The sequence below is a fragment of the Brachionichthys hirsutus genome, chromosome 11 (assembly GCF_040956055.1).
Source record: "Brachionichthys hirsutus isolate HB-005 chromosome 11, CSIRO-AGI_Bhir_v1, whole genome shotgun sequence".
Taxonomy (NCBI): domain Eukaryota; kingdom Metazoa; phylum Chordata; class Actinopteri; order Lophiiformes; family Brachionichthyidae; genus Brachionichthys; species Brachionichthys hirsutus.
This window is the reverse complement of record NC_090907.1, coordinates 1,844,780-1,854,519: the sequence shown is the minus strand read 5'-3', so window position 1 is coordinate 1,854,519 and position 9,740 is coordinate 1,844,780.

The window sequence follows — 9,740 nt, the reverse complement described above, 5'->3', positions numbered from 1 at the left end:
AATTCTCCCAAGCCGTTTGCCAGAAGTGCTTCTGTTTATTGAGACTGATCGGTAATTTAGGATTCATCGGTCTATTCCCATCCCTGGGACTGGAGAACTTCCCATTAGCATAAACAAGCATGAATTATGAAAGGTCAGTCGCCGCCGTCATGTTGGAGCTTTAATTCAAGCCAACATCACAGGAAGCAGAATGACTTGAGGTCTTAACAGCAATGAAACCAGGCCAAGTTTGCAATCTGAGATCAGTTCCAGGATTCGTACGTTTTCATATTCCACACAGAGATACTCGTACGGTATTTGTGTGTCTCAGCCCGGTGACGAGCCCAAAGGCTTTGCACTAAGTGGCTTACAGTGGCACCGGCAGCTGGGCTCGGACCCTCCGCGGGGAATAAACATTTTAGCACTTCATAAATTCCTAACAAGGTTTCGAATTGCAGACATTTCCATCCTTTTCTCCGCTCCGGCGGTTCTCCATCGGTTCTCCACCGACAATGAGACACTTCCAATGACCCACTTGCGTACACGCAAACAAGCTACACAACATTCGTTTGTTGGTACAAATTAGGAATACTGATTCAGAATTATTCAGCGCAATAAAAGATCAATACAGTGGCATTTGCGCCGCACTCATTGGTTGACATATTGGAGATTGCGTCGGTTCTAAAATGCATACAGCCCTGCAAACACTGAAATATTCATATTAATGTGGACTATGTTGAAAACAGGAAGGAATGTGGAAACGTCCACTAATTAAAGTCCGACCACATGCATTACAGCCAAATTAAATTATTGATTAATGATCGCAGATTTCTGTGTGCCTAACGGTACCATCATATGGAGAAGGTTTCGGAAAGGCGAGTGGATACAGAGACAGTTTGGGGAAAATTAATTTACAGAAATTTAAAGTTCACATTTTCTCCAGTTGAAACACACGACAGACGTCTCTGGCAACCATCAAAGTTTCCAGCAAATACAATTTGTGCGCTTCTTAATTTGATACTTTGAACATTACGGCGCCACAATATAGCAAACGGCTGGGGAGAAGCAGATCAAAGAGAGCGGCTTCTCGGAAAGCTTCTATTCTGTACAAGCATGGCAGAAATTGGATTAGGATTTACGTCGTGGCTGTTTTGATATGCGTCTATTTCGCATATTAAAAGTGCATGAGAGCAACTGGCTGAGAGATACCAGGATTGATTCGATTAAAAAGAAAGAAAGGAATGGACTGAGGAAGTGTGTGCTTAATTGACTGCGTTCAGGACCCAAACCACAAATGGTCCGGTGATGCAGGTGCCCCCCCCCCCCCGCCTGCAAATCTCACAAAGAGCCCCGTGTCACGGCCCAACAAACGGCCTGGGGGCCCGAACGCTTACAACATTGCCCGAGAGGAAAACAGTAATTGGCGAATTTTTCATGAGCTCAACCGTAAAGGTGAAATAAATGACACTGTTCAATAATGTATTATATGCATCTATAATTTACTATGGGGGGAGGGGGGGGGGGTTCAGAAGAGTGTCTTACAGGAGAAGAAAAAAAGGAAAATGCTGTTTCATGAAAGTCTTTCTGGCGCGAAGGTTAAGACAGTTTAAAGAACTGAACACATAACCAGAGGGGTGTCACATGATTCAGGGTCAACAAGCAACTCCTAAATGCTTAATTCCTTCATTCCCTTCATCTGTGCTTTATTATAGCTGTCCAGAGGTTCTGTTTTTACCCGTGTCAGGTGAAAGGTGCAGTCCTTTAGCTGCTAACGGCGCAAGCCGTGAAGATTTCTGGGTAAAGAAAACTACCTGAATCCAAAAGATAACGCAAAGAGCGGCCAACCGCCCCACCCCCCCGAAAATAAAACACATTTTACCAGCTTTATATTTGTGAATCTAGGATTTGTTTGAACAAAAAACAGAAACATTCCACATAATTTGCCAGAATGATAACATTTCCTGCGTCCTGCGTCTATTTTAGATTTTATTTTTCCCCACAACATATAACACAATCTTGTTTCACAGTCCTAAAACGATGATGATGATGATGACATTTTTTTGGGGGTGTGATTGTCTGACAGATGCTGGGATAACGTTCCTACACATTTACAGTATGACCTGCCAAGCAACACTGGCCCAGCATCGTCATCAGAGGACTGCGATCATCGCCATGACAGCGCTGATCGGTTGACAGGGCGTAACCAGCCGTGACAGTGAGCTCTCATAGCCGCTGGGGCGTCCCATTTAAGCAAACGTGCAATCAATGCAGATGAGAACGAGCAGCAGGTACAGATGAATCCACCAACTGGTTGTTGCATTTTCAATCCTGTCACGAGAGGAAACTATCTCCGATCAGTTAGTCTCACCTGCTCTACCTGCAGTGTGAAGAGGATGGCGCCGGCGCCACAAGGGGAACTGGTGATGACCTATTAAATCTCACTCCGTTGTTGCACACGCTTTCTTTCCCGCTTTCTGAGCATCAGAACGCGAACAAAAAGATGCAAAGAGGGAATCAGGGAGAGCGTGGGATCGATTTTGTTTCACGTTTTTTTTTTTTGCCATTTGTGCAGCAAGCAGAGAGCCATCGTCTGAGTTGTAGGGGGGACTCGGCAGCGTGGCACCGGGGGCTTCGCACTGACAATGTGACAGCAGGAACCCTGGGTAATTAAAGTGACTCTGCTCTGTGCCCTCCGGGCAGGCCTGCCCGAGACATGGGGATCATACCTGGACCGCTTACAGTCAGCACTCACAATAACCAGAGCAAATTCCCACCTTAATAGGTCCCCATTCCCATTCTAAGGATTTATGGATAGCAGCCTTAGCATAATGTATGCAGCGCTAAAAGCACACAATCAAGCTGCGTTCACAGCCGCTAAAAAATAGCATACATTATTATTATTATAGCATCCAGTTATTGCCATTTAAATTAACTTGATGAAAAGACTTAAAGCACGTTCAACCATTAATCTATTAAGAGCACGGAGCGGCTCTGAGGCAGACAACAAGCGTTCAGGGCCAGGCGGCCCAGTATGAGTAAGCATTCCCAGATTTCCCACTGATCCGATCCGCCCGGAGGCGATACACCACGCGCGGAAGTTAAATGACTGTCTTCCAATTTGCTCTCATGAATATTAAGCAGAGCTGTGACAGTAGAAAGGGGTTGGCTCTTTGCACGCTTGCTGATCCACACCGACAGATCTGTCCTCTGATGTCTAGTAGGGGTGGGAATCAGTAAAACGGGGGGCCCCACAGCAAATGAGCCCCCCACCCCCACGGTCTATTTTCATGTCTTAAACGGGCCAGAGAGGCTGCCTGTCTCATCAAGGGGGGGGAAGCAGCCGCGGCGGACTGTTTCTCACTTTGGTAAACCTGAGCGATAAAGACAGTGATGTCTCGATTATTCCGCCGCTGATGATGATGAGTGCATGAGAGAGGATGTGATGAGGGATTTCACTGCGGCTGGCAAACTATGGCAGCTCCCTCTGCTGCTGCTGCTGATGAATAAAGACGTCCACTGGTGGGAATCTAATATTTGCTATGTGATGTAAGCGGCGCGCTGCAAAGTGGAGGGGAAGCCCCGCGTCTGAAGTAAAGTAAGGAGATGATACTCACAGCGTCGCGTCGGATTGGATTTATGTTGACGACGAGTTGGTTTTAAGTGGAAAATGGCAGCAGCTTTTGCAATTAGAGGGAACGTAGCGCATATTTAAAATGTCTGCACCTGTTAATTAAAATCATTTTCTAATTTTACCCAAGAACTGAGGAGAACACGGCGCTGCTTCTTCAGTCTCATTAGCGGGAACAGAAATATTTATAGAACGCTAATGCTAATCTGACAAATGGTGCGCCGGGAATATATTTAGATATATTTATCATGCTTGATTCGTTCTTATGATGGTTTGCCACCTTAAAAAACAGACTTATAAATACGTGATGGAGATCAGCCATGAAGATGGCCGTTCCCTTGTAGATATGCTAGCCAATAAGCCACAACAATATTCGGCAATTTAAGTAAATATTTGATTAATTAAATGTGGATCTGTACAAACTTGAACTCCACTCAGTGTCTCCTAAGGAAAGGTAAACACATAAAAGAGTGTGTCGTTCCTGTTCCGGCGCTGCGCAGGATCTAAACCAGGCATGGGCAAACTACGGCCCGGGGGCCATATGCGGCCCGTTGGGCTATTTAATCCGGCCCGCCGAACTTGTCCAAAGTATATCATTAAATTCTCATTCTTTGACCTTTTCCCTGTATTTCTACCTGTAAAAGGCCAAAGTCCTTTCATGTAATGGCTTTTTGATGTAATTTATATTAGCTCACACGAACACTCCATCCATCTGTTCCTGGCCCGGCCCCTCCGTCAAATTTTAGAACCCATTGTGGCCCGCAAAGTCAAAAGGTTTGCCCACCCCTGGTCTAAACGCTTACATCCAGCAAAGAAATACAAATAAATGGAGATGCCTTTTATTTGTATTTCATAGTTTGTTTGCTGTAGTTTGGGGACCACTGCTGTAGAGTATATGTAGACTGTATATGTTACCCTCGGCTGACTGCTGTAATGCTAACTAGGCTACATTAGCCTTTGGCTAAGCAGTGCGTGACACATCGCATCAGTATATTTTCATTTTATACTTTCTCCTCTGTTCAACCCTGACTGGTGACATCACAAGCATCCCTGCTTTATGAATCTCTCTGTAATTTACTACTGTGTGTCTGATTGAGACTTGAGTGGACATAATCGAATCCACTCCACACTAATCTAATGGTCAGCATGCACGGCCTCCCCTGATAACGCGATTAAGCAGCAGCGTCCCGGTCAGACGGATGCCTGCTGGCAGAGGAAGATACTGTATATATACCGGACAAGCAACCTTATTATGTCGCCAAACATTACGGTTAAGGGCCTTCATAAGCGTGACCGCTGTCCACCTGCGTGCCAGCTCAGGTAAAGCTGCGTCCATCGATGGATTCCCACGCAGCAAAGCCAGAGGACCTGAAGCGTTTTTACACTTCTTTTTATTCTAACGTTATAACGGCATCATCATGAGGCCACGGCGGCTCTTTGAAGATATGTCACCGTCCCTGCTTTGTCCTGGAGACGTCTGTGTCCAGCAGCTGGTGGACTTTGCTAATGTCGATGTCACAGCAGCCGGCTGCTCTTATCCTGTTAGCTCGGCCTGCTATTATCAGCCGTCACCACCTCCTCCAGAGCGGCTGCTGATGCTGCTGCCGCGTTTGACCGTCTTTATGGACTTATTATATTAAACATTTATCGCAGTCGTTTCCCTAAACCAAGCATGTTTATTCAACACTTAGGGGACCGCAGCACGGCTCCTTTCAGCCAACATCCCTCCCCTTGCTGCACACACATCCTTATATTCTCTTTTTTCCTCATTTCGTTTTGCTTTATTATGACCCTCCTGCCCCTGCCTGAATAAAAAGGAGAGGAGAGTGGAGATTTGTTTGTCCTCTGAGGTGATCCTTTCCTCCAGCAGCCAGAGACACCGGTGGGACCCGAGGAAGCCGGGCAGCCAAGCAGACACAAATGTATGCCGAGCATTTAGCGCCGTGGGTAAATGAAGTTTTAATTTAATCATCTGATCAAATACTAATTAGCATAACCACTTGTAGGGACGAATGGTCCAGGAAGAGCGACACAGAGCGACATATAGGAGGCCACATCCTGGCAACGGTCTATGGGGACACTTACAACATGCACACAGCTACATGCTTCTACAGGGACCCGCGCTGGGCTCCGTCCAAAGCGCCTCCTTTTGTGCAAACGGTGCATCCAATCCGCTATTTTTAATAATAGAATAACAGAATAATCCACTCCCAGTCGCCGCCGCCGGTTTGATCTTGGGAGATGCCTTATATATCTCCATCGCAACTTGGCCCGATCAGGAGAAGTCTGGGAATTCTAGGAATACAACAAAGTGCCAAGATTATTGACAACGCACTCAGTCTCACACCAGGCCGGGGGGATCGATGAGTGGCGAGAAGGACATAAATCAGACCCCTGTGGATCCGCTCCACGTCACGCCCGAACCCACCCACCCAGCTCCACAATTAAACGCACACAAAGTGCGTACGTATGCACACACTGCGTAAATCCCCCCCCCCCCCCCACACACACACACACACATTAACACCTGCAAATACATAATGAAGCCACCACTTTACACTTTTCACACTCGCCACTCTCTCACACCCTTACCTCAACTCCAAGATGACAGTGCTTTAAAAAAAAATGGCCGTCTAAAAATAACCGCCACTGACTTGGTCTTCAATCTCAGCATCTGTGCCAGGTTTCAAAATAAAGAGCGGTGTCGAGAAACCGAGCTGGACTCATCCGTCTTTCTGTCACTCCGTCTATCCGGCTTCTCCTCCGTTATCCCGCCGCCTGCATTAATATTCAGGCCGTGGCACGTCAGAAACACGGGGAGACTCGAGGGTGAAATATCGCCCGGAATTGCTGTCTTGAACAATCTGATGGAGATGTGGATGTCTGGAATATACGGTCGGAAAACCTCAGAGAGGATTTGAGACACATGCGGTGTGATTGCTTTGTTTTTGATTCCTTTTTTCAAGGGCGGAATATAGAAGAGATGTCCGTGAAACATGAAGGGGAGAAAGAAACAACAAAGAGAAAGTCGCAGACGTGTTGGTCGACCACGATCCGACAGGCGCATGCATCCCGCCTGGCGCCGGAGTCGCGGGGATCAATTCAGCCTTGGGCCTCGGAGTGTGTCGAGTTCAAAGCCCGGACCCGGTGCATGGAGCACTGGATTAAGAGGCAGTATTTATGAGGCCCAGCCGGAATGTTTGTCTTGGTCGGTGACGGATAGTAAACGCAACGCACCTCCACCACCTGCTCTCCACAGCGGAAGCTGCAAGAACTATGAGGCTACAACACACACACACACACACACACACACGAGTGTGTAGAGGCTTATGTGTAATACTCTATAGATACTCCATCTTTCCCTGAACATCATCACAACTGTCGGGATCGACTGCGAGCGAATGTCTTGCAGATATTTGATGAACGATTGTCTTGTGATTTATTCGTCAGATAATTCCTCATGTTGTTAAAATAATCAATGGTTTATGCTTCTTCTTGCATTTAATAGCATGTAAATGCTAAATTCTGGGAGATGGGGGGGGTCAGCATGAGGCAAATATGAGGCATAGAATCCTTTTCAATGAATATTCGGGGTTATTTCAAAGCATTTCCTTGTGCGCCACTTTATCCGCTCCGTTCGTATCCAGCGCATGTTTTCCGTGTGTTTCGACCGTCAGCGACTGCTGACTCCCAAACATTTAAATGGCGGTCATGTTGACTTCAAAATCCACAAAACAAAGCTCCGTTTGCAACAACTATAACATATAGTGACTTTAAGTTGGACTGTTTTTGATGTTGCCCCTTTAACACGCAATCGAGATTAAATGTTAAAGATAGAGGAGTAATCTGGAGCTGAAGCACCGCCACGCTGCCAAATCCTCCGCTGCAGCTGCCCATGCACTGCAGCACGGTAATATAAAATGTCACTCTGACAGGTGCCGAGTGAATTAAAAAGCATCCCGACTCTGCGGAGAATCCCGTCTGAGAGGGAAACCCCCGCCAGATGTACCGCAGCCTCGCGCTGCACGCATGATCAAACACCTACATCTGGCCGCCGAGGGCTTTTCTGCTCTTCCCTGCAGATGCTAAATGATATTGTTAACATTTTAACGCAAGAGACATTTACACTTGGGCTCGCGCAATTACACTTCTGATTCGGTGGAATCCAGACAGACACGGTGTGATCGGTAATTAGAACATACACACACACACACACATACATACACACATACATACAAGCAGACTCCTAATTAGACAGCTGGCTCAAGGAGGGAGAGTAGCCCTCATTATGCAGCTAGGATGTATGAACTAAGGGCTGTCTATTGTGACAACGCACCAGGTTATCCATTGCCCTACATTAGCGGCCCTTTCAATTGGAATTTGCACGAGGATGCAACCCAACAAACCCACTTAATGCGTCCAGATCATAGTAAGATGATCTGTCACCGTATCTCGGGAGGTGATTTCATTTCAGGAGCTCCTACAACCAAACCGTAATTGGGGAATCGCTAAACAGACTAATGGCTGGGAGTGCCGCGCGCGACTGATCGGGTTTCGCTGGGAACTTCCTTACTGGAGGCGACTCTTTGCACGTCTGCGCGAAGAATTGATTATCGCCTCACGTCATTGCACTTCCTTCGTCGTCTCCATGCAGATTTATCGCCCGGTTCACTCGGGTTACTCGGCACCCTGCGGCGGCTCCATCCAGTTTCAGGCGGGGTCGTTTTTTAAAGAATTGGCAGGCTAACGGATGTTGGCAGCGACTTGCTTGTGCTGTAAGCTACACCACATGGGCTGGAAGGCTTTGGAGGAGATTCCTTGTCTTATTCCAGATCTGGATCTGCATTCACCCCGAGCAATGTCACGGCTAATTGAGATCAGAACTTGATTGCGCGTAAATGTTCTTTTATTGATGGCGTACGATATAAAAGTCCTTTTCAGTCGTGGGCATCGGGTTAAGTCATGTGCACGTCTAGAAATCATTCCTTGAGCTGAAGGACAAGCCGTGGTTTCCCTTTAGACGTCGTATATAGGCCGGTTTAGCGTGAGGTTTTGCCGAGGGGAAGCTTTTACGCACTTATTAACATTTTCTTCCCTGTACTGATCACTGAATTCATAAATTCTGCTTTGATATGATCAGAAAACAGCGAAAGCATGAAATCTTAAACGGAGAACCAGACAAAAATGCAGCTGCTGGATCACAGACACGTCACATTTTTATGGACTGCGCTTGCTTTTAGCTTCAATTTGATCCCATTTGCGACAATGAGTCAAAGCTTAATTGGTTTGCTGACTTCATTAAGGTGATATAAGTACGGTGAAATGTGGAGACTCTGAAATCCCGTCGGCGGTGAGCCGCTGGGCTGCCATTGGGCCGCTTATCACCTATGGACACGCTGATCTAACAGGATGCGATTAGCTCCTAATCAAGCCCTTCTGGGTCAGCTCAATTTGACCCTAATTCCACATCCTGCATCCTTCCCTGTTTCTGTATTCCTGTCTGCCATTTTGTTGGAGAGTCTGATAACTGACAAAATAATCCTTAATCTTTAAATTAACCGCCTCGATCAGATGTTACTCCACCATGAAAGAACAAACCGAACAGTTTTCTACCTAAATTTGGTGAATGGCTGGGGCGGGGGGGGGGACGTTTTCGGACTCATCCCCGACACCCATTTGGGAGGTTACCATAGAGACAGGCCAGTGAGCATGTGATAGGCCTAACTCTGAAACAGTGAGGACTGTCTGGAATCCAATCGCAGCGCTTGCTTCCATCCACAAGGTCATTCATTCATTCATTGTGACGACGCCTGCTCAGCCGATGAACGCCTCGTTTTTATCATCATCAACACAACGTTCAAGCGCAGAGGACAAAGTCACGCAGCCAGACATCCGGCGCGGTGATGGAGAAATCAGACACAGTGACGACGAGAACGGGCGAGCGGCAAAAGCTCCACGATCGCAGCGCGAACGGCAGAAACAAAAAGTGTAATATCTGCGGTCAACGCCGTCTGCTGCTTAATCCCCATCAGTCGTTCGCCACAGGCCTCCTCAATAATCCCTCGTGCAATGAACGGACACAATCTCGCATGGCGGTTGATCTGATGTCAGGCTCAGATGATTGTGATTAATG